Source organism: Salmo trutta, chromosome 4 (assembly GCF_901001165.1).
Source record: "Salmo trutta chromosome 4, fSalTru1.1, whole genome shotgun sequence".
Lineage (NCBI taxonomy): Eukaryota > Metazoa > Chordata > Actinopteri > Salmoniformes > Salmonidae > Salmo > Salmo trutta.
Genome location: NC_042960.1, coordinates 69,273,457 through 69,280,337, shown reverse-complemented (window position 1 = coordinate 69,280,337; position 6,881 = coordinate 69,273,457).

The following is a 6,881-nucleotide window of genomic DNA, read 5'->3' as shown; positions in this document are numbered from 1 at the left end:
AAAACTGTACAATGTGTTATAGATAATTAGCTACAATGGGGGGAGGGGGGACTTGAAATGGATACAATGTACTGGAGGTGAAATGAATACTGGATGTATTGACTGATCATTGAGAATGATGGAACACTTTACATTACAGTGTGTTTATTGGTGTGGAATTGTTCCTGTTAGTACAGTGGTGTAACAAGTACTGTGATGCCTCATTCTTCCACTGTACTAGCAGCAGTAACCCTAACCAGTAATAAGGCTACTGGAATGGAAAGTGGTACAGGAAATATAAAGTAAGGATTTATACATGTCATCTATGATATACTGAATGTAATGATATGTCTTCTAGATGGTGTTCTATACTGTATGTAATGATATGTCTCTGTCTTCTAGATGGTGTTCTATACTGTATGTAATGATATGTCTTCTAGATGGTGTTCTATACTGTATGTAATGATATGTCTCTGTCTTCTAGATGGTGTTCTATACTGTATGTAATGATATGTCTTCTAGATGGTGTTCTATACTGTATGTAATGATATGTCTCTGTCTTCTAGATGGTGTTCTATACTGTATGTAATGATATGTCTCCTAGATGCTGTTCTATACTGTATGTAATGATATGTCTTCTAGATGGTGTTCTATACTGTATGTAATGATATGTCTCTGTCTTCTAGATGGTGTTCTATACTGTATGTAATGATATGTCTTCTAGATGGTGCTCTATACTGTATGTAATGATATGTCTCTGTCTTCTAGATGGTGTTCTATACTGTATGTAATGATATGTCTCCTAGATGCTGTTCTATACTGTATGTAATGATATGTCTTCTAGATGGTGTTCTATACTGTATGTAATGATATGTCTCTGTCTTCTAGATGGTGTTCTATACTGTATGTAATGATATGTCTCTGTCTTCTAGATGGTGTTCTATACTGTATGTAATGATATGTCTTCTAGATGGTGTTCTATACTGTATGTAATGATATGTCTCTGTCTTCTAGATGGTGTTCTATACTGTATGTAATGATATGTCTTCTAGATGGTGTTCTATACTGTATGTAATGATATGTCTCTGTCTTCTGGATGGTGTTCTATACTGTATGTAATGATATGTCTTCTAGATGGGGTTCTATACTGTATGTAATGATATGTCTCTGTCTTCTAGATGGTGTTCTATACTGTATGTAATGATATGTCTCTGTCTTCTAGATTGTGTTCTATACTGAATGTAATGATATGTCTCTGTCTTCTAGATGGTGTTCTATACTGTATGTAATGATATGTCTCTGTCTTCTAGATGGTGTTCTATACTGTATGTAATGATATGTCTCTGTCTTCTAGATGGTGTTCTATACTGTATGTAATGATATGTCTCTGTCTTCAAGATGGTGTTCTATACTGTATGTAATGATATGTCTCTGTCTTCTAGATGGTGTTCTATACTGTATGTAATGATATGTCTTCTAGATGGAGTTCTATACTGTATGTAATGATATGTCTCTGTCTTCTAGATGGTGTTCTATACTGTATGTAATGATATGTCTCTGTCTTCTAGATGGTGTTCTACACTGTATGTAATGATATGTCTTCTAGATGGTGTTCTATACTGTATGTAATGATATGTCTCTGTCTTCTAGATGGTGTTCTATACTGTATGTAAAGATATGTCTCTGTCTTCTAGATGGTGTTCTATACTGTATGTAATGATATGTCTTTGTCTTCTAGATGGTGTTCTATACTGTATGTAATGATATGTCTTCTAGATGGGGTTCTATACTGTATGTAATGATATGTCTATGTCTTCTAGATGGTGTTCTATACTGTATGTAATGATATGTCTTCTAGATGGTGTTCTATACTGTATGTAATGATATGTCTCTGTCTTCTAGATGGTGTTCTATACTGTATGTAATGATATGTCTTCTAGATGGTGTTCTATACTGTATGTAATGATATGTCTATGTCTTCTAGATGGTGTTCTATACTGTATGTAATGATATGTCTTCTAGATGGTGTTCTATACTGTATGTAATGATATGTCTTCTAGATGGTGTTCTATACTGTATGTAATGATATGTCTTCTAGATGGTGTTCTATACTGTATGTAATGATATGTCTCTGTCTTCTAGATGGTGTTCTATACTGTATGTAATGATATGTCTCTGTCTTCTAGATGGTGTTCTATACTGTATGTAATGATATGTCTCTGTCTTCTAGATGGTGTTCCATACTGTATGTAATGATATGTCTCTGTCTTCTAGATGGTGTTCTATACTGTATGTAATGATATGTCTTCTAGATGGTGTTCTATACTGTATGTAATGATATGTCTCTGTCTTCTAGATGGTGTTCTATACTGTATGTAATGATATGTCTTCTAGATGGTGTTCTATACTGTATGTAATGATATGTCTCTGTCTTCTAGATGGTGTTCTATACTGTATGTAATGATATGTCTCCTAGATGCTGTTCTATACTGTATGTAATGATATGTCTTCTAGATGGTGTTCTATACTGTATGTAATGATATGTCTCTGTCTTCTAGATGGTGTTCTATACTGTATGTAATGATATGTCTTCTAGATGGTGTTCTATACTGTATGTAATGATATGTCTTCTAGATGGTGTTCTATACTGTATGTAATGATATGTCTCTGTCTTCTAGATGGTGTTCTATACTGTATGTAATGATATGTCTCTGTCTTCTAGATGGTGTTCTATACTGTATGTAATGATATGTCTTCTAGATGGTGTTCTATACTGTATGTAATGATATGTCTCTGTCTTCTAGATGGTGTTCTATACTGTATGTAATGATATGTCTTCTAGATGGTGTTCTATACTGTATGTAATGATATGTCTCTGTCTTCTGGATGGTGTTCTATACTGTATGTAATGATATGTCTTCTAGATGGGGTTCTATACTGTATGTAATGATATGTCTCTGTCTTCTAGATGGTGTTCTATACTGTATGTAATGATATGTCTCTGTCTTCTAGATGGTGTTCTATACTGAATGTAATGATATGTCTCTGTCTTCTAGATGGTGTTCTATACTGTATGTAATGATATGTCTCTGTCTTCTAGATGGTGTTCTATACTGTATGTAATGATATGTCTCTGTCTTCTAGATGGTGTTCTATACTGTATGTAATGATATGTCTCTGTCTTCAAGATGGTGTTCTATACTGTATGTAATGATATGTCTCTGTCTTCTAGATGGTGTTCTACACTTTATGTAATGATATGTCTTCTAGATGGTGTTCTATACTGTATGTAATGATATGTCTCTGTCTTCTAGATGGTGTTCTATACTGTATGTAATGATATGTCTCTGTCTTCTAGATGGTGTTCTACACTGTATGTAATGATATGTCTTCTAGATGGTGTTCTATACTGTATGTAATGATATGTCTCTGTCTTCTAGATGGTGTTCCATACTGTATGTAAAGATATGTCTCTGTCTTCTAGATGGTGTTCTATACTGTATGTAATGATATGTCTTTGTCTTCTAGATGGTGTTCTATACTGTATGTAATGATATGTCTTCTAGATGGTGTTCTATACTGTATGTAATGATATGTCTCTGTCTTCTAGATGGTGTTCTATACTGTATGTAATGATATGTCTTCTAGATGGTGTTCTATACTGTATGTAATGATATGTCTATGTCTTCTAGATGGTGTTCTATACTGTATGTAATGATATGTCTTCTAGATGGTGTTCTATACTGTATGTAATGATATGTCTTCTAGATGGTGTTCTATACTGTATGTAATGATATGTCTTCTAGATGGTGTTCTATACTGTATGTAATGATATGTCTCTGTCTTCTAGATGGTGTTCTATACTGTATGTAATGATATGTCTCTGTCTTCTAGATGGTGTTCTATACTGTATGTAATGATATGTCTCTGTCTTCTAGATGGTGTTCCATACTGTATGTAATGATATGTCTCTGTCTTCTAGATGGTGTTCTATACTGTATGTAATGATATGTCTTCTAGATGGTGTTCTATACTGTATGTAATGATATGTCTCTGTCTTCTAGATGGTGTTCTATACTGTATGTAATGATATGTCTTCTAGATGGTGTTCTATACTGTATGTAATGATATGTCTCTGTCTTCTAGATGGTGTTCTATACTGTATGTAATGATATGTCTCCTAGATGCTGTTCTATACTGTATGTAATGATATGTCTTCTAGATGGTGTTCTATACTGTATGTAATGATATGTCTCTGTCTTCTAGATGGTGTTCTATACTGTATGTAATGATATGTCTTCTAGATGGTGTTCTATACTGTATGTAATGATATGTCTTCTAGATGGTGTTCTATACTGTATGTAATGATATGTCTCTGTCTTCTAGATGGTGTTCTATACTGTATGTAATGATATGTCTCTGTCTTCTAGATGGTGTTCTATACTGTATGTAATGATATGTCTTCTAGATGGTGTTCTATACTGTATGTAATGATATGTCTCTGTCTTCTAGATGGTGTTCTATACTGTATGTAATGATATGTCTTCTAGATGGTGTTCTATACTGTATGTAATGATATGTCTCTGTCTTCTGGATGGTGTTCTATACTGTATGTAATGATATGTCTTCTAGATGGGGTTCTATACTGTATGTAATGATATGTCTCTGTCTTCTAGATGGTGTTCTATACTGTATGTAATGATATGTCTCTGTCTTCTAGATGGTGTTCTATACTGAATGTAATGATATGTCTCTGTCTTCTAGATGGTGTTCTATACTGTATGTAATGATATGTCTCTGTCTTCTAGATGGTGTTCTATACTGTATGTAATGATATGTCTCTGTCTTCTAGATGGTGTTCTATACTGTATGTAATGATATGTCTCTGTCTTCAAGATGGTGTTCTATACTGTATGTAATGATATGTCTCTGTCTTCTAGATGGTGTTCTACACTTTATGTAATGATATGTCTTCTAGATGGTGTTCTATACTGTATGTAATGATATGTCTCTGTCTTCTAGATGGTGTTCTATACTGTATGTAAAGATATGTCTCTGTCTTCTAGATGGTGTTCTATACTGTATGTAATGATATGTCTTTGTCTTCTAGATGGTGTTCTATACTGTATGTAATGATATGTCTTCTAGATGGGGTTCTATACTGTATGTAATGATATGTCTTCTAGATGGTGTTCTATACTGTATGTAATGATATGTCTCTGTCTTCTAGATGGTGTTCTATACTGTATGTAATGATATGTCTTCTAGATGGTGTTCTATACTGTATGTAATGATATGTCTATGTCTTCTAGATGGTGTTCTATACTGTATGTAATGATATGTCTTCTAGATGGTGTTCTATACTGTATGTAATGATATGTCTTCTAGATGGTGTTCTATACTGTATGTAATGATATGTCTTCTAGATGGTGTTCTATACTGTATGTAATGATATGTCTCTGTCTTCTAGATGGTGTTCTATACTGTATGTAATGATATGTCTCTGTCTTCTAGATGGTGTTCTATACTGTATGTAATGATATGTCTCTGTCTTCTAGATGGTGTTCCATACTGTATGTAATGATATGTCTCTGTCTTCTAGATGGTGTTTTATACTGTATGTAATGATATGTCTTCTAGATGGTGTTCTATACTGTATGTAATGATATGTCTCTGTCTTCTAGATGGTGTTCTATACTGTATGTAATGATATGTCTTCTAGATGGTGTTCTATACTGTATGTAATGATATGTCTCTGTCTTATATATGGTGTTCTATACTGTATGTAATGATATGTCTTCTAGATGGTGTTCTATACTGTATGTAATGATATGTCTCTGTCTTCTAGATGGTGTTCTATACTGTATGAATTCTGAGGATTTAAAATATGAATCTATTAGAATCTATGTTTTTAATAAAGTTGTTAAAGTTGTTATTGTTTTACTTAAACGTTTCATTTTGGGACCAAAAGGTGATCAAACATCTTCTTTCTGTCTAGAAAACAAACAACAAATGTTCTCAATGTTTCTGTCTTATTTCAGCTGTTGTTCTACACTTCAACGTGCTCCACTTTTCTGTTGATCGTTGAAGAAACAATGTTATTCAATGTAACAGAGTGATCTATCACAGTGTCAGACTGTTACATAGACATTAATCATGGTTCCTTTCCATGTCAATGTAACAGAGTGATCTATCACAGTGTCAGACTGTTACATAGACATTAATTATGGTTCCTTTCCATGTCAATGTAACAGAGTGATCTATCACAGTGTCAGACTGTTACATAGACATTAATTATGGTTCCTTTCCATGTCAATGTAACAGAGTGATCTATCACAGTGTCAGACTGTTACATAGACATTAATCATGGTTCCTTTCCATGTCAATGTAACAGAGTGATCTATCACAGTGTCAGACTGTTACATAGACATTAATCATGGTTCCTTTCCATGTCAATGTAACAGAGTGATCTATCACAGTGTCAGACTGTTACATAGACATTAATCATGGTTCCTTTCCATGTCAATGTAACAGAGTGATCTATCACAGTGTCAGACTGTTACATAGACATTAATCATGGTTCCTTTCCATGTCAATGTAACAGAGTGATCTATCACAGTGTCAGACTGTTACATAGACATGAATCATGGTTCCTTTCAAATCAAATCAAATCAAATCAAATTTATTTATATAGCCCTTCGTACATCAGCTGAAATCTCAAAGTGCTGTACAGAAACCCAGCCTAAAACCCCAAACAGCAAGCAATGCATGTGAAAGAAGCACGGTGGCTGGGAAAAACTCCCTAGGAAAAACTCCTGAGAAAGGCCAAAAACCTAGGAAGAAACCTAGAGAGGAACCAGGCTATGAGGGGTGGCCAGTCCTCTTCTGGCTGTGCCGGGTGG